This window comes from Mus caroli, unplaced genomic scaffold, assembly GCF_978045245.1.
Source record: "Mus caroli unplaced genomic scaffold, Mus_caroli_1 scaffold_14, whole genome shotgun sequence".
NCBI classification, from domain to species: domain Eukaryota; kingdom Metazoa; phylum Chordata; class Mammalia; order Rodentia; family Muridae; genus Mus; species Mus caroli.
The window spans coordinates 94,396,312-94,416,574 of NW_028227269.1; positions in this window are offsets into that span (position 1 = coordinate 94,396,312).

Consider the following 20,263-nt stretch of genomic DNA (forward strand, 5'->3'; position numbering starts at 1 on the left):
GGCAGAGAGGCAGGAGTGGGTGGGCAGAGGGACACCCTCATAAAAGAAGGGGGAGGGGGATGGGATGGGGCTTCCTGGGAGGCCAGAGGGAACCAGGAAAGGGGATAACATTTGAAATGTAAAGAAAGAAAATATCCAAGAAAAAAGGAAGAAAAAAATTGAAATATATGAATGTTGTCAATTTTGGATTAAGAATAAAGAATAAAATATTCTGCTTAAAATGACTGATGTTTTGTTCTTTGAATTTTAAATACAATTATATTTCATAGTTAGAGATCCATTAATTATAAAACTACTAGGAATTTACTAACAGATATCCTCTTTCATTACTTTAATTATCTACTTAATTAGTATCTATTCTTATCTTCAGGGAGTGTTATGGTTTATTGCCTTGGTATATCAAGAGTATGTTGTTCAAAATTAGAGTTTCTGGGCATGGTAATAGATATTCAGCGCTCTTAATAAAATTTAATACCTTCATTTTAAATGTGCTTAGAAAAATCTATACACTTTAAAATTAATATAAGTTCATAATTTATTCTTATTTCCAAACTATTTACTCTATAATATTTATTCTGTAATTCTTTGATTTTAATTTATTTAATTTTTATATATTTGAATATAATTATGATTAAATTCATTTTATGATTTATTTTATTATTTTTTTTAAAAAAATTTATTACGTATTTTCCTCAATTACATTTCCAATGCTATCCCAAAAGTCCCCTACACCCTTCCCCCCACTTCCCTACCCACCCATTTCCATTTTTGGCCCTGGCGTTCCCCTGTACTAGGGCATATAAAGTTTGCATGTCCAATGGGCCTCTCTTTCCAGAGATGGCCGACTAGGCCGTCTTTTGATACATATGCAGCTAGAGTCAAAAGCTCCGGGGTACTGGTTAGTTCATAATGTTGCACCTACAGGGTTGCAGATCTCTTTAGCTCCTCGGGTACTTTCTCTAGCTCCTCCATTGGGGGCCCTGTGTTCCATCCAGTAGCTGACTGTGAATATCCACTTATGTGTTTGCTACTTTGCCCCTTCTTAGAATTGGAAACAATCACCCATGGAAGGAGTTACAGAGACAAAGTTTTGAACCGAGACAAAAGGATGGACCATCTAGAGACTGCCATATCCTGGGATCCATCCCATAATTAGCCTCCAAACGATGACACCATTGCATACACTAGCAAGCGTTTGCTGCAAGGACCCTGATATAGCTGTCTATTTTATTATTTTTAATTACATGCATATGTGTACATCTGAGACCACTGTTGCACAGATTCTAAGACATTGGAAATCCCTCAAGTTAGACTTACAAGCTTTTGTAAGCTGCCCAAAATGAGTGCTACAAATCAGTTTGGTGCTTGAGAAGCATAGCATTTTATTTTATTTAGCAACTGAGCCAACTATCACCAGTTACAGTTTAAACTTCTTTATTAAAAACTGGTAATTTATTTATTTCTCCATTTCCCCTCCACAAACCCCCCTATCCCACCACCCCTCCCCCTTGCTTCTATGAGGGTACTCTTCTACTCACCTACCCATTTCTGACCCACAGAATCCCTAGGATTCCCTTATGTTGGGGCATCAAGCCTTCATAGGACCGAGGACCTCCCCTCTCATTGATGCCAGATAAAGCCATCCCCTGCTACATATGCAACTGGAGCCATAGGTCCCTCCATGCATACTCTTTGGTTGGTGGTTTGGTCCCTGGGAGCTCTGGGAGGTCTGGTTGTTTGATATTGTTGTTCTTCCTATGGGATGGCAAAATTCTTCAGCTCCTTCAGTCCTTCCCATAACTCCTCCATTGAGGTCCACATGCTCAGTCTGAGGGATGGCTGTGAGTATTCACTTCTGTTTTGCTCAGGCTACTGCAGAACATCTTTTAGAGGACAGTTATAACAGACTCAGCAAGCACTTCTTGACATCAGCAATAGTGTCTGGGTTTGGTGTCTGCAGGTGGGTGGATCTCTAGGTGAGGCAGTTTCTGGATGGTTTCCTTGCAACTCTGCTCCACTCCTTTTCCCTGAATTTCTTTTAGACAGGAGCTCTTCTGGGCTAATATTTTTCAGATGAGTGGGTGGCCCCATCCCTCAACTGGCAGCCTTTGGATATGTTCTCTACAGGTTCTGTTTCCCTTTTGTTGGATATTTCATCTATTGTCATCCCTGTTGCATCCTAGGAGGCTCTTGTTCTTCTGGCATTGGTACTTTCTGGTGGCTTCCCCCAGTTTCCCATCCCCAAATGGTTCACACCTTCATTCAACTTCCTGGCCCTCTGAACTTCTTGTCACTTCCCACACCTGATCCTGTCCCAGTTTTCCTTCCCTGCAATGCTCCCTTCCAGGTCCATCCCTCCCTCTACATCCTATGATTATTTTTCCCCCTTCTAAGTAGGACTGAAGCTTCCAGACTTTTGTCTTCCTTCTCCTTGAGCTTCATATGGCCTGTGAATTGTATTGTGGGTATTCTGAGCTTTTTTCCTAATATCCACTTATCAGTAAGTACGTACCATATGTGTTCTTTTATGATTGGGTTACCACACTCAGGATATTTTCCAGTTCTATCTATTTGCCTAAAAATTTCATGAAGTCATAGTTTTAATTGCTGAGTAGTACACCACTGTGTAAATGTACCATATTTTCTGTATCCGTTCCTCTGTTGAAGAACATCTCGGTTGAAAGAACTACAAGATCATCTCATTATATGTTTTAAAAACATTTGACAAACTACAACACTCCTTCATGATAAAAGTCTTGGAAAGATCAGGAATGCAAGGCCCATAGCTAAGCATAATAAAAACAATGTACAACAAACCAATAGCCAACATCAAACTAAATGGAGAGAAACTTGAAGCAATCCCACTAAAATCAGGGACTAAACAAGGCTGTCCACTCTCTGTCTATCCAATATATTACTGAAAATTTTAGCCAGAGCAAGTAGACAACAAATTGTGGCAGATCAAAGGGATAAAAATTCAAAAGAAAGAGGTCAAAATACCATTATTTGCAGATGATATAATAATATACATAAGCGACCCCAAAAATTCCACCAGAGAACTCCTACAGCTGATAAACAACTTCAGCCTCCTGACTGGATATAAAGTTAATCAAATAAGTAGCATTCCTCTACTCAAAGAATAAATGGTGAAAAAGTAATTAGGGAATTAATGAGGGAAATGACACCCTTCACAATTATCACAAATAATATAAAATACCTTGGTGTGACTCTAACCAAAAAAGTGAAAGATTTTTTTTCCTATGAAACTGATTTTTTGGGTATATGCCAAGAGTGGTATTGCTGGGTCTCAAGTAGATCTATTTCCAATTTTCTGAGGAAACTCCAGGTTGATTTCCAGAGTGTTTGTACCAGTTTGCAATCCCACCAGCAGTGGAGGAGTGTTCCTCTTTCTCCACATCCTCTCCAACATGTGTTGTCACCTGAGGTTATGATCTTAGCCATCTGACTGGTGCAAGGTGGAATCTCAGGGTTGTTTTGATTTGCATTTCTCTGATCACTAATGACTGTGAACATTTCTTTAGGTGTTTCCTTGCCATTCAGAATTCCTCAGTTGTGAATTCTCAGTTTAGTTCTATACCCCATTTTTTGATTGGGTTGTTTGAGTTTTTGTTTTGTTTTGTTTTGTTTTGTTTTGTTTTGTTTGTTTGTTTGTTGTTTTGTTTTGTTTTGTTGTTGTTGGGTTTTTTTGTGATTAACTTCTTGAGTTTTTTATATATTTTGGATATTAGCCATCTATCAGATGTGGGGTTGCTTATGTTGTGAAGATGCTTAGGTCCCACTTGGGAGAGAGAAGAAAGCTATCACAAGTGGGGAGGGAGGAAGGGAGGGCCTTGAGAGAGAATGTGGATGGGGTTGGAGGGCAGTGAGGGGTAGAGGGGAACCTGATCTGGTATTCGGTGAAGGAAAAGGATTGAAGTCCTGAGGGTCAGCAGAAAGAATGTAAAGAGGCAACCTTAGGAAATAGGAGGTTGGGTAGACACCCCAGAATGCACCAGAGAACTGGTAGATGAGAGACTCCCAGGACTAATAGGTAGGGACCTTTGTTGAAATGCCAGATAGTTAGGAGAAGGAACTTATAGAGCCTACCTCCAGCAGGAAGACAGGACATCACGTGAGGAATGGGGTTGCCATCCCACAGTCACACCTCTGACCCACAATTGTTTCTGTCTGAAAGAAGTATAGGCGTGGAAATGGAGAGGAACCTGAGGAAATGAAGGCCCAGCAACAGCCCCAAAGTCAGATCCAGCTCAAGGGGAAGTCCCAAGGCCTGAGACTGAAAGATGCAATAAGCAGCTGAATGAGTCAGATGGGGTTATTTGCACCCAACCAATAGACAGAAGCAGCTGACTCCTGTTGTTGAATTAGGGAAGGCTGAAAGAAGCTGAAGAAAAGGGCAATTCTGTAGGAGAACCAGCAGTCTTATTTAATCTGGACACCAGAGATCTTTCAAACACTGGACCAACAAACAGACAGCATACACCAGCTGATATGAGGCCCCTAACAGATACAGTAGAGGACTTCCAGGTCTGTGTTCATACAATGATGAAGTACCTAACCATCAAGAGACTAGAGGGCTACAGAGTTTAGAAACCAGGTGGGATGAGGTGGGGTGCATCCATGTGGAGATGGAGTGGTGTGGGGAGGAGGTGTGGGATGCGGAACACTCAGAGGGTGGATGGGCAGGGGCAGGGAACTGAATATGAAGTGTAAAGAATGAATTACAAATAAAATTAAATTTACAAAAAATAAAAAAGAAAAGAAAATGATTATAAAAAAAGAAACTGATTTTTAATTAGATTTTTCTTTATTTACATTTCAAATATCCTCTTTCCTGATTTCCCCTTCCAAAATCTCCCTATCTTCTCCACCCTCCCACTGCTCACCCCACTCCCAATTCCTGGGTCCGACACTCCTGTATATCGAGCCTTCACAGGAACAAGGGCCTCTCCTCCTATTTATAACCAACAAGGCTATCCTGTGCTACATATGCAGCTGGAACCACGGGTCCCACCATGTGTACACTTTGCTTAGTGGTTTAGTCTCTGGGAGCTCTGGGGGTACTGGTTAGTTCATATTGTTGTTCATCCTATGGGGCTGCAAAACCCTTCAGCTCCTTGGGTCCTGTCTCTAACTCCTCCACTGGGGAGCCTGTCCTCAGGCCAATGGTTGACTACCTGCATCCACTTTTGTAAATATCATGCACTGGCAGATCCCCTCAGGAGACAGCTAGATAAGACTCCTGTCAGCAAGCACTTGTTGGTATGCACAATAGTGTCTGGGTTTGGTGACTATATTGGATGAAGGTAACACAGTCTCTTAGATGGCCTTTCCTTCAGTCTCTGCTCCACATTTTGCCTTTGTATCTAATCCCATGTGTCTTTTGCTCCCCCTTTTAAGAAGGACTGAAGTATATACCTCTGATCTCTCTTCTGCTCCTTCTTCTTCTTTTCTTCTTCTTCTTCTCCTTCTTCTTCTTTTCTTCTTCTTCTTCTTCTCCTTCTCCTTCTCCTTCTCCTTCTCCTTCTCCTTCTCCTTCTCCTTCTCCTTCTCCTTCTCCTTCTCCTTCTCCTTCTCCTTCTCCTTCTCCTTCTCCTTCTCCTTCTCCTTCTCCTTCTCCTTCTCCTTCTCCTTCTCCTTCTCCTTCTCCTTCTCCTTCTCCTTCTCCTTCTCCTTCTTCTTCTTCTTCTTCTTCTTCTTCTTCTTCTTCTTCTTCTTCTTCTTCTTCTTCTTCTTCTTCTTCTTCTTCTTCTCCCTCTCCCTCTCCCTCTCCCTCTCCCTCTCCCTCTCCCTCTCCCTCTCCCTCTCCCTCTCCCTCTCCCTCTCCCTCTCCCTCTCCCTCTCCCTCTCCCTCTCCCTCTCCCTCTCCCTCTCCCTCTCCCTCTCCCTCTCCCTCTCCCTCTCCCTCTCCCTCTCCCTCTCCCTCTCCTCCTCCTCCTCCCTCTTCTTCTTCTTCTTCTTCTTCTTCTTCTTCTTCTTCTTCTTCTTCTTCTTCTTCTTCTTCTTTGAATTTATTAGATATTTTCTTTATTTATATTTCAAATGCTATCCTCTTTTCTGGTTTCACCTCTAAAAACCCCCTCCACCTTTGGCCTCCCCCTCCCCCTACTCACCAGCTCACCCACTTCCTCTTCTTGGTCCTGGCATTCACCTACACTGGGACATAGGATCTCTCCTCTCATTGATATCTGACTAGACCATCATTGGCTACATATGCAGCTGGAGCCATGATTCACACCATGTGTACTCTTTTGTTGGTTGTTTAGTCCCTGGGAGCTCTGGGGATACTGGTTAGTTCATATTGTTCCTCCTATAGGGCTGCAAACCCCCTCAATTACTTGGGTCCTTTTTCTAGCTCATTAACTGGGTTCCCTGTGCTCAGTCCCATGTGACCTTTGACTTCTGTATTTGTGAGGTTCTGGCAGAGCCTCTCAAGAGAGACCTAAATCAGGCTACTGTCAGCAAGCACTTGTTGGCATCCACAATAGTGTCTTGGTTTGGTGATTGTATATGGAATGGATCCTCAGGTGGGGCAGTCTCTGGATGGTCATTCTTTCAGTCTCTGTTCCACACTTTGTCTTTGTAACTCCTTCCATGGGTGTTTTGTTCCCCCTTCTAAGAAGGATTGAAGTATCCACACTTTGGTCCTCTTTACTCTTGAGTTTCATGTGGTTTGTGAATTGTATCTTGGGTATTCTGAGCTTCTGGGCTAATATCCACTCATCAGTGAGTGCATATCTTGTGTGTTCTTTTGTGTTTGGGTTACCTCACTCAGGATGATATCCTCCAGATCCATCCACTTGCCTAAGAATTTCATAAATTCATTGTTATTTAATATCTCAGTAGTACTCCAGTGCATAAATGTACCACATTTTTCTGTATCCATTCCTCTGTTGAGAAAAATCTTGGATATTTCCAGCTTCTGGATATTATAAATAAGCCTTCTATGAACATAGTGGAACATATGTCCTTATGACATGTTGGAACATCTTCTGGGTATATGCCCAGGAGTGGTATTGCTGGATCCTCAGGCAGGTCTGTCCAATATCCAGTTTTCTAAGGAACCACCAAATTGATTTCCAGAGTGGTTGTCCCAGCTTACAATCCCACCAGCAATGGAGAAGCTGTTTCTCCAGATCCTCTCCAGCATCTGCTGTCACCTGAGTTTATGATCTTAGCCACTCTGACTGCTGTGAGGTGGATTCTCAGGTTTGTTTTCATTTGCATTTTTCTGATGACTAAGGATGTTGAACATTTCTTTAGGTGCTTCTCAGCCATTCAGAATTTCTCAGTTGAGAATTTTTTTGTTTAGCTCTGTACCAAATTTTTAAGAGGGTTACTTGGTTCTCTGCAGTTTTACTTCTTGAGTTCTTTGTATATATTGGATATTACCCATCTATTAGTTGTAAAGTTGGTAAAGTTTTTTTTTTCCCAATCTGTTGGTTTCTGTTTTGTCCTATTTCCAGTATTGTTTGCAATTTTATGAGGTCCCATTTGTCAATTCTTGATGCTAGAATATAAGCTATTTGTGTTCTGTTCAGGAATTTTTTCCTTGTGTCCATGTGCTCAAGGATTTCCCCCACTTTCTCTTCTATTACTTTCATCATATCTGGTTTTTATGTGGAGGTCTTTGATCCACTTGGACTTGAGCTTTGTACAAGGAGATAAGAATGGATCATTTTGCATTCTTCTACATGAAAATCCAGTTGAATCTGCACTGTTTGTTGAAAATGTGTGCTTTGAACTGTAGTAAAGTTTCCTTTATGAATATGGGTGCTGTTGCATTAGGAGCATAGATTTTCAGAAATGAGAGTTTATTCTTGTAGATTTTTCCTTTGATGAGTATGAAGTGTCCTTCCTTAACTTTTTTGATAACTTTAGGTTGAAAGTCAATTTTACTTGATATTAGAATGGCTTTACCAGCTTGTTTCTTGGGACCCTTTGCTTGGAGAATTGTTTTCCAGTCTTTTACTCTGATGTAGTGTCTGTATTTGTTAATGAGGTGGGTTTCCTGAAAGCAGCCAAATGTTGGGTCCTGTTTATGTATTCAGTGTGTTAGTCTATGTTTTTTTATTGGGGGAATTGAGTCAATTGATATTAAGAGATATTAAGGGAAACAGATTATTGCTTCCTATTTGTTGTTGTTGTTGTTGTTTTTGTTGTAGAGGGGAAATTATGTTTATGTGGCTATCTTCTTTTGGGTTTGTTAAAAGATTATTTTCTTGTTTTTTCTAGGATGTAGTTTCCCTTCTTATGTTGGAGTTTTCCATTTATTATCCTTTGAAGGCCTGGATTTGTGGAAAGATGTGTACATTTGTTTTTGTCATGGAATATCTTGGTTTCTCCATCTATGGTAACTAAGAGTTTTGCTGGGTATTATAGCCTGGGCTGGCATTTATGTTCTCTTATGGTCTGTATGACCTCTGCCCAGGATCTTTGGCTTTTATAGTTACTGGCGAGAAGTCTGGTATAATTCTGATAGGTCTGACTTTATATGTTATTTGACCTTTTTCCCTTATTGCTTTTGATATTATTTCTTTGTTTTGTGCATTTTGGTGTTTTGATTATTACGTGACAGGAGAAATTTCTTTTCTTGTCCAATCTTTTGATATTCTTTAGGCTCTTTGTATGTTCATGAGCATCTCTCTCTTTAGGTTTGGGAAGTTTTCTTCTATAATTTTCTTGAGAATATTTACTGACCCTTTAAGTTGGAAATCTTTGCTCTCTTCTATACCTATTACTCTTAGGTTTTGTCCTCTCATTGTTTCCTGGATTTCCTTGAAGTTTTGGGTTAGGACCTTTGACTGTTGTGTCAATGTTTTCTATGGTATCTTCTGCACCTGAGATTCTTTCTTCTATCTCTTGTATTCTGTTAGTGATGCTTGCGTCTATGACTCTTGATCTCTTTCCTAGTTTTTTTTTTTTTTGCTTGTTTTCTCCAGAATTGTCTCTCTTTGTGATTTCTTTATTGTTTCTATTTCTGTTTTTAGATCTTCGATGGTTTTTGTTCAATTCCTTCACCTTTTTAATTGTGTTTTCTTTTAATTTTTAAGTAATTTTTGTGTTTCCTTTTTAAGTTCTTCTACCTGTTTCCTTGTGTTCTCTTGTGTTTCTTTTTTTAAATTAGATATTTTGTTCATTTACATTTCAAATACTCTCCCCAAATTTCCCTATACCCTCCCCCTGCCCTGTTCCCCAACCCACCCACTCCTGCTTCCTGGTTCTGGCATTCCCCTGTACTGGCCATATAATCTTCACAAGACCAAGGGGCTCTCCTCCTATTGATGGCCAACTAGACCATCCTCTGCTACATATGCAACTAGAGACACAAGCTCTTGTATTTCTTTAAGGGAATTATTTATGTCCTTCTTAAAATCCTCTGTCAGCATCATGAGATGTGATTTTAAATTCAAATCTTTCTTTTCCAGTGTGTTTGGGTATCTAGGATTTGCTGTTATGGGAGAACTGGGTTCTGATGATGCCAAGTAGCCTTTGTTTCTGTTGGTAAAGTTCTTGTGCTTGCCTTTTGCCATCTGTTTATTTCTGTGGTTAGTTGTTCTTGCTGTCTCTGGCTAGAGCTTGTCCCTCCTCTGTGTCTGTCAGCCTTTGTCAGCACTGTTTTGGAGACCAGCTCTCTCCTGGAGGAACCTGTGCACAGAGGCCTGTGGGACAGCTCAACATTTGGGTGCAGATGGTAGCCAAAAGAATACTGTCATAGCTGCTCTGCTGTTCCAGTGTCCTCAAAGGTCCCACCCTCTGAGCCTAGGAGTTAAAGCACTCCTGGGAGAAGAGCTCTCTTATTGTGGGCCCTTTGCACAAAGCGCTGTGGAACAGCCCAAGCCCCAGATGTAGATGGCAAGTGGAAGAATCCTGTCCCAGACACAACATTCTTCCTGTGTGCTGTGTGCCTGAAAGTGGATGCTCACAGCCATCCTTTTGACTGAATACAGGGTTTCTAATGGAGGAGCTCTTGGATCCTAGAGAAAGGATCCAAGGAGCAGAAAAAGTTTGCAGTCCCATAGGAGGAACAACAATATCAACTAACCAGTACTCCCAGAGCTGCCTGGGGCTAAACCATAAACCATCAGATACACATTTAGGGACCCATGATTTCAGCCACAGAGTATGGCCTTGTGGGAAATTAATGAGAGGAGAGACCCTTGGTTTTGTGAAGGCTTTATGTTCCAGTATAAGGGAATGCCAGCACCAGGAAGCTGTAGTGGAGTGGGGGGTGGTGAGCAGGGGCAGGGCAAGAGGAAGGGGATAGAGGTTTTTCAGAAGGGAATGAGGAAAAGGGGTAACATTTGAAATGTAAATAAAGAGAATATCTAATAAAAAAAATCTAGAATGACAAGACATTCAACTCTCTGAGAAATTGAAGAAGACCTCACAAAATAGACCTCATTCTCATGGATCTGCAGGAATCACTCTTTACACTTCTAAAAGCAAATAAAGGCAAGCTAGATTTTATACGCTCATACACATTTACACACACACACACACACATTTATACAGATAAACATAATCATATAATCTTTCTGTATAGTTTAATACTTTAGTTAAAGTAAAAGATACGTATTTAATTCCCTACATAAAAGTTTACAAACACAGTACTCATGGAGGGTATAACATATTTGAAGATAAAATTTCATTTATGGAAAAAGTGACACATGCTCCAAGAAGTTCTTGTGAGTATGTATGGTGTGTGAATGCCCTGAGCTATATGTATAAGGACAGCAAAATACACAGAGAAGAACAGCTGGATTGAATCAATCACAGGGCAGACCCTTGGAGAATATATACACAACTTGCTGGCAGAAGGACTTGTCTTATCAAAGAACATAGAACCTATTTGCATGTTTCGTAGGATTTATTTATCCAAGAATCACTCTCACATTCTGCACCATTATTCTCAGAACTATTTCCATGCTCTGAAAACACACGAAAAGTAATTTCAGTCTGAGAATGTCACAATAGAATCTGCTAACATTTATTGACAGCTGCATTTTCTCTAGGTATTATTGTGGCTTATTTTCATAAGCAGATTTACTCCTTCTTTGGACTCCAGGTAGACTTTAGTGTCCCTTGTCACCTTTATACTAAAGAATTACACATAGGGAATTTAAATGTTATGCAACATCAGTTTGTTCTACTTGTTGACCTGAAAAACAAAAAACAAACAAACAAACAAAAAACAATGCAAATTGCTGATAGGTGAATGTTGCGCTCAAAATTCCATGCCTCTGGATTCCCTTTAATGAAATTCTAGGAAAGGCCATACCTTAGAATACCATAGAATCAGTGAGTAGTTCTCCTTATCCCAGTACTGATCTCGTGGGAAACTGTCTTAGAATCAGTACCTGAGGAGATTTAAGGAACACAGGAAAAACAGATTTTCTATGTCTTGATTGGAGTCATGGTTTCATGCTTCTATTGAAAAGATCTTCCTGTATGGTTTCAAAACTTTTATTATACATAATGTAATCATCAGTTTAAAATTAATAATAAAGGTATCAGTTTCCCAAGACAGAGGCTGGATCTGTACTCCTACCCACATTACCTTTTATATGACAAGTTATTTAAAGTTCCATCCTATGATACTCACAGATGAAGAGGTGTCATGTGCTTACCCTTTACTCATGTGGTTTATTCTTATGTATCTTGTCAATTATCAAACATGTGCACATATAAAGAAAAATGAGCAGTTTAACAAGAATTGAATCAACATCCTTCTTAAAAAAGTTGATTTCATTTCTGATAAGAAATTCTATCAGTATTCTGCAAATGATGGGAAGGCTGTTTGACAGCCTCAGCAGAGGGTTTCGGGTTTAGATCTTCCACTTTAAGTTTCATCTAGTCTTACACTTCAAAGTCCTTTGAGCTGGACATAGTAAGTAATGCTTTTGTCATTAATATAAAAAGAATTAAGTGAAAATGGAATCTATTATACAAGTGTACTCCATAGTAGTTGCTTTTAGACAAAAAGTAGAGATGCTGTAAAGATGGAAAACAGCTAATATTTTGAGACAGACACAGTAGCTTATATTAGGAAAAAGAAATGGAGAACATTTTACAAATTAAATCATTTCACAAACACCAAAAATAAGAAATAAGAGATGCAGAAGACACTTGGAAATTGATATAAAGTTGTAATTTCTTACCTTGGCTAGTTTTTCAAAGTTGGCATTCATGCTAATTATATAAGCTGTGTGGAAGCCTTTATTTATAATTCCTGTTCCATAAGAAATAAGTTTTATTATTTCATTTGCAATTTACCTCTTTCTTTTGTTTTTGTGAATCATATTTTAAATTACTGTTTCTAAGATAGTTAAATATTTCAATACTCCTTTTTGGTTTTTCATACATATACTATTAAACAGAAATTTACTTGAAATAACTTTTAGTTTCATAGATTTTATAGAGAGATATATATTTGTCATGCTGTGTAAATCAGTATGTTGAAGTTTTAAAACTGTTCTTGCTTTGATTTAGCTGAGTTAAGTCGGAATTAAATGACCCATAATATAACCTTTGATATTTTCAAGATATATTGATGTCTCAAGGGTGGCCAGTATTTGGCCTTATGAAATAACTCAAATATTAGTTTGTCAAATTTTCAATCAAGTTCCTTCAGACAATTAAAATTAAACATTTGATATTTAAAATATTAGGTATGTATAACTAGAGACTCAAGTTAAATCTCATTGATTTGTAATGAAATGATCATTGATTTTATGATACTTTTACACCAAACTGTGATAAATAAACCCAACATGTACTCTTAACTGTACATTTCCAGCATGTACTCTTAACCATACATAATATATACTGTAAAAGGTAGTGTAATAGAAAAATCTTTGAGAAAGAAAGAAGATATGGACCCATCCATGCATATTTTTCCCTAGTAGATCTGACCTGAAAGCCCTTCTTTATTCACATGAAGCTTTAAAAAAAAAGTTATTTAATATTTTATTACAGTCCAGATTTATCCCCTTCCCAGTCCACACTCTGACTCTTCCATACCTCATACCTTCTCCTGTCCCCCACCTGTGTCTTCATGAGGATGTCTCTACCCTCACCCTCACCCCACCAGACCTCACCATTACCTAGGGCCTCCAATCTCTTGAGGGTTAGGTGTATCTTCTCTGACTGAGTCCAGATCCAGCAATCCTCTGCTATATAGGTGTTAGGGGCCTCATATTACTGGGCATATGCTGCCTGCTTGGTGGCCCAGTGGCTGAGAGATCTTGGAGGTCCAAGTTAGTCTCAGACTGCTGGTCCTTCTACTCCTCAGGGTGACCCTACTCCTCAGCTTCTTTGAGCTTTCCCTAATTCAACCACAAGGGTCAGCAGCTTCTGTCCATTGGTTGGGTATAAATATCTGCATCTGACTCTTCCAGCTGCTTGTTGGGTCTTTCAGACGGCAGTCATAACTGGCCCCTTTTTGTCAGCACACCATAGCTTCAGTAAGTGTCAGGCATTGGGGCCTCCCATTGAGCTGGATCCCACTTTGGATCAGTGGCTTGACCTCCTTTTCCTCTGGTTCTTCTCCATTTTTGTCCCTGCACTTCTTTCAGAAAGGATGAATTATGGGTCAGAGTTTTTGTCTGTGGGATGGTAACCACCTCCCTCACTTGATGTCCTGTCCTCCTGCAGGAGGTAGGTTCTACAAGTTCTATCTCCTTACTCTCTGGCATTTCATCTAAGGTTCCTCCTTTTGACTCCTGAAAGTCTCTCAACTCCCAGGTCTCTGGTACATTCTGGAGGGTTCCTCCCCCCAACCCCTCCTACCTCTGAAGTTGCCTGTTTCAATTCTTTCTGCAGGCCCTCAGGGCTTCAGTTCTGTTTCCCTATCCCAGTACCTGATCATGTTCCCATCTTCCTTTCCCTGTCACCTTTTCCTAATCACAGTGTGGGATACTAAGAAACTTAGGGAAATATGAGTATGAGACCATTCTTGTTACTTTTTTTGTGTGCTGTGACAAAATAGCTGTATATAAACTTAAGAAAAAAAATAGGGCTTCACTTCTCAGTTTGGATGCTGTCTATAGTGGTGAGAAAACATGGAAAGTAGAGCACATAAGGGCTGGTCTACTCACTTGCAGAGTCATGGAGCAGAGGAAGATGAATTCTAATGTTTGGCTCACTTTCTGTTTACATTTGTTTTAGTTTGGACTCCAGCCTAAGATGTGGAAATGCCTATAATTAGGGTGGGGTTTTAACCTCAGTTAATCTTGGATATGTCCATACATACAGGTCTAAACGTTTCTCAAGGAATCTAAATTCTGTGGTCATGACAATCAACTCTAACCATTAATTTCAATATTTGCTAGCAACACAAACTTTAGTCACATTTAAATAATAGCATTCTACTCCTCTTGCATAAAATTTCATGTTTATCTCATAGCATAACATTCACTTCAACTATATCTAAATACCCTTTGTTTTAAAATTTACAAACTGATTAAGAGGAATAAGAAAAGTCTTTCCTGTGTCTAAATCTGTATATTAAATATGAGACAGTATATAATAAAAATAAATATATTTTCCATGTTTCCAGTTCATAATAACACAGGTAACTTTTATGATTCCAAAAGTTAGAAATTATAGAATTTTAAGGAAATTCTGTACTAAATAATGACCCAAAGTATACACAAAAGCCATTAAATAGATCAGGACCATGTTGGGTATTTCAGAAACTTGGTTTTGTCTTGGGTCCAATGGGATGGAATATTTCTGCTTCATCAGTTTTGCCACCTCAAGCAAATGTACAATTTCTCATACTCTGACCCCACTCTGTCTGAAGATTTGTACAGACTTTGTCTCCAAATCTTCCTACGTCCATCTTCATTGGGTGTCCATTGAAACTTAGGCAACTTAGACTTAAATTTTCTAGCATCATATAATTGCCTCTCAGGACCTTAAAGCAGAGAATCCAATCATGCCATGCATTGCTTGAACTTCTCAGCATCTTAGAAACATGGGTAATTCCTTGATACCCTGTTGTCCATCCATACCTGCAAATCTAGGACAATGTAGTCTCACCACATACTCAATTTATTAGTAATGCAAAGCCATTCAGAGATGCATCGATATTTATCTTCTAGATGATTCTAAATACCATCAAAATGACAATTAAGATAACTCATCAAATAGAAATAGTTACTGAGAAATCAATTTGAAATTTTAAAGAAAAAAAGTACCATGAGTGTGTTGAATACCAACTGAGGAGAATGAAAAGGATAACCTGGGAAGGATAGGTAAGAAGTATAATTAAAATAGAACAGAGTTGTCAACTTTACCTTTATATTTTCAATTCTATAGAAACTGATCACTTTAAACCTGGACAACCATATGATTGTGTAAATATAAGGTTTTTCTGTTTCTTTTACCCTTTTGTGAATGTGTGTACGTGTGTACGTGTGTGTGTGTGTGTGTGTGTGTGTGTTTATGTTAATTTGGATGCTCCTGTGCTCTTATGAGTACAGAGGCCAAACAACAATCTTGAGTCCTAAAGTAGGGCCACTGACTCATCTAGCCCCATGGTTGGCCAACGAGCATAATTGATCTTCCTGTCTCTACCTTCCACACTGATATTATAGGCACACACTACCAATCCCACCATTTTCTTTGTATTTTGGGGAGAATCAAACTAAAGTTCTCATCATTTCACATTTCCAACTGAGACATCTTTTCAGTCCTCCCCTCTTTTCTAGTATCTTTCAATTATTTATGTAGTCAGTTCAATCTGGCTTTGTCACTGAGTTATGTCCCTTAAGTTATAAGAAGAAAAGAGTGAATGAAAACATTCAGAAAGGTTTTTTTGGAAGAGTTCTGGTAAATAATTATGTGGTGCTTTCTTATATTGTAATGATATGTAGATGCTCAAAATGCAAAAACAAGCTATGCATCTCATTCAAGCTGTGAAAAACATGTCCCATTAACATCACTACTGGGAACTTGGCAGACCTAGTTCCTTACTAGTCAGTATAGAGTGTCAATGTCTCCTCTGGTCAATAGTCACTCAGATTTCCTTTCAAAAAAGAGGAATAAATTGCTGCCAGACAAAACACCCATGCTTCCCAAGTTTTCCTCAAAAAGAACAAATCTGGAGAGGATATGCCTAGCTATAGAAAGAAGTGAATAACTTTTACAATTAAAATTTTAGATGTCTTTAAATGTACCAAATCAAAAAGAAAATGAGGTTTTTTTCCTTAGAATAAATTTATAATTATCAGAATGAAAGATATCTAGCCAGGCAGTGGTGGCACTTGCCTTTAATCTCAGCACTTGGGAGGCAGAGGAAGATGGATTTCTGAATTTGAGGCCAGCCTGGTCTACAGAGTGAGTTCCAGAACAGCCAGGTCTACACAGAGAAACTCAAAACAACAAACTCAAACAACAACAGCAACAAAAAACAAAAACAAAAAAACAAAAGCAAAAAAAGATATCTTAATTGAATCTATGAATGATTAATAATAGATGAACACATGACAGATACACAGAGACATCGAGATGGATCACATATCATACTAAAGGAGAGACACTTTCTTCATGGAACAGATGATGACATAGTATCATGGTACTGCAAAAGACAAGTTTCTTAACTTGATATTTGAAGGAGAAATCTCTGTTTTTAAAAATCTGTCCTTTCAATGAATGTATTTAGCTCTTTATTATGGAATAAGAGAAAGTTGTTGAGGTGTTGTAACTAAGATATTGCTATTAAAATTTGGCTTTTAGGTGTATATACAATGATATCCTGCCAAAGTGTGGAGGAATGAGACTCCCCTAGGCCATCACTGTAACCATGTAATCTATACAATATGATGTATAAATTTGCCCCAGTATTATTTTCATAAAAGTCATTATCAACAATGTATAATTATTTATACTTATTTTATTGTTAATATTCTTATCAGTTTAAAAGGAATGCCTTTGTTTCTGGTAAATGCATATCCCAAGTTACAAATGACTGGCTCCAATACTTACTGGCATATTTAGTAGGAAAAAAACCTATTAGGTCTATAATGTTGGAAAACTTTGGGGATCAAAAGGTGACATCTAGATTACATTGTCATGGTATATACATTAAGAGAAGAATTAAAAGTAGATTGTGTTTTGAATGAACTCCAAAATTCCATGAATACACATTTTTAATTAATAAATTATTGTTTTAAATATTATGATATGAAAAATTAGAAAATCTTATATTTAGAAACTAGAAACACATCATGTAGCCTCTATGAAATCTCTCACAATGAGAAATATGTAACAAATATCTTGGCTGACTTTCCATTGATTATGCTACATAATATTAAGTGGTTCATTGGCTAAGACAGTGGTTTCAATTCCTCTGAAATTATGTCTTAAGCTTCAGGTCTGTTTGCTGGGTATACTATTTCTGAATTATTCTCTGTAATGTCAGAATCCCAGGAAATATAAAGAGCTGGCTCATAGGAAAGGTCAGGGAAAATGAAGTAGGTTGTTACCTCCTAAGCCTTTAATAATTATAAATTGTGAACAGGTGCTGCAATTTATAGAGTAGGTTCAATTTATTTTCATTAGGAAGCATACTGCCTTACCATTTATATCTAGTAAAAATAAAATAAAGTTAGTTGGAGTAAGGAAACACACAAGATACCTAGGTCTAAAAAAGGTTCTTTCTGTCATTTCCTTTTATAATCACAGATATCTAGAAAATAAATCATGATCAAAGATTTCCATCTTGGAGATTTCAAGTTGTATTTAAGTTCCATGAGAGACATTCTTGCTGTTACTTAATTTTATAGATTTCATTCAATTATTCATACAATAGGATCCTCCAGTTTCATTTCATCCATTCAACTGGGGATAATAGAGTATAACTAACTAGGTTAACTGTGTTATTCTAAGACAGGATATTTAATAAAATATTGAGTAATATTTTATAATACATATCTAACAAGTCACCACCATACAAGGCATACAGAGATATGTATTATGTATGCACACATGTATATATGTAGATAGAGTAGATAGATAATTATGTAGGCAGGTAGATAGCTAGATCATAGATACATAGATGCTTCCTCAATAAATACTCTTTGTTGTTGAAATTCTGATTTTCTAACAAAAACATCTTTCCTAAGTAAGTAGTTATTTTTGTACTTCTGAAAAAAATACAAACAATATGTAGTTTGGGGAGTATTAGGTCTCTGTATTTAAGTTCTCTTATGCAAAGCACAGAAATTGATTCATAAATTATTGAACCTGCAAACTCTAAATGGCCTACAGAATTGTAGATATATTATTTATTTCATTCTTGAGTTTTAATCCTTTCATCTTCAGAGCACCCTTATACAGAATTAGAGAAGCCACTTGTAAAACCAGCCTGTATATTTCTGAGAAACTAGACATAAAACCACAATATGCTAACACTCTTATGTTTAGTTCTCAGTAGTTAAGAAATTATTTATCACCTGAATGGATAAGGAAAATATATATAACAAATGATTGTTATTCAGGTGCAAAGAAAAATGGAATCATAAACTTTGTAGGTAATTAGGTAGAACAACAGAACCAAACAAAAACCAAACAAAAACAAAATAAAACTAAATAAAGTCACATAGGCCTCAAAAGATAAGTACATAATATAATATAAAATTTCATATTTGTATTGGCTTGTCATATTTGGTTTTATATAGTTGATCTGGTTGCTTGTGGAGTACAGGAAATCAGAAACCAGCCTCTGTGGGTTAATGCCTTAAGGGATGAATGATAATAAAATAAAGGTAAAATAAAAATACCAAGGGAGGATTCTGAAAGTGGAAAGGCTCAATTATGGAGTGATGGAGGGAATGAAAAACTGAGGTAATTGATTGATATTGTAATAAAAATGAAGGCTTTATTAAAACTTGTATGGAAAAACAAGTTTTTCTAATCAAAGAAAACAAACAAACTGTAGGGATTAGCACAAAATAGGTGGCATGAAAGAAGAGGACAGATACACACAGGTTAAAGTTCTAAATGAAGATGGGGGAATGGAGGAGAGAAGAGAGTAGGTTAGTCAAAATGAAGGGTACAAGAATCCTTCTGGTTATCCATTATTTTATTGACAAATTACTCAACACAGACCTTGCAAGGAATATGTGCCTAACACACACACACACACACACACACATTCATATGTAGATTAATAGATATAGATAGATAGATAGATAGATAGATAGATAGATAGATAGATAGATAAAAAGAAAAAATTGAGGGGAACAACTGTTTTACATTTTCATAGCATTTCCTGATTAGATTTTGGGCCTGCTTTACTGAGGGAATTTTATGCCTGGTGCTTTTATCCTGGCCAAAGTTGTATGTAGCTGGAGAAAATATTGGATATTATGATGGACTCTGTTATGTTTATTTTACCAAGTGATTATCCTGTTAATTGGCTTTTACTTATACCTGCAGGTATGGGTTACTCTTAACCTTGATTAGAGACTCCTCTTTCTGAATTCAACAACAGTAATATAAGGATACTTAGCTAGTCAAAGTGCTGGAAATAAGAGACTCAGTACTGAGTCATAAATGGGATATCTGAATTAACCCACCATGACTGTCTCAGGCTTCAGGAAACATCACAGAATGGGAGCTGAAAAGGATATAAGAACTGCAGAATAGGAATGAGTGCTGTGCATTGCTGTCTTCTGGACATGACAAGTTTTATGTAACCATGACCCTCTAGCAGCTGTGGTTACTATCAAAAATGTATATAAAATCATGCAAACAAATATCCTCGCATAGACAGATGGATGGTTTCCAAGTCTGACCCCATTCTGAGGAGCTATGGGCCATGGATAATGGTAGGGGTGACAAGTGTTTATTGAGGAAATGGACACAAATGTATCCACTAGAGGATGGCCACACACATATGCACATATGGCCAACACTAACCAGACTCAGTGGGTATACAAAAAAAAAAAAAAAAAGAAAGAAAAGAAAAGAACTGAAATGGAGGGAGCTTGTTGATGGAAAGATGAAAAAAATAGGAGGAGTCAATGGAGACACACCTAACCTTATTTTGTCGAATGCATGTATGAGATTATCAAATATAAAGAGAATTAGGAAAAAAAGCAAAAAGAATTTTACAAAGAGATACTGCATGAACAAACATCGTCCCAGAAATTATGGGATAGTAAATGTAAATCTCAGAGCCAAACACAGGGTATCTCCATAATAGTTATTGGTTATATAAACCCCCAGTGATATC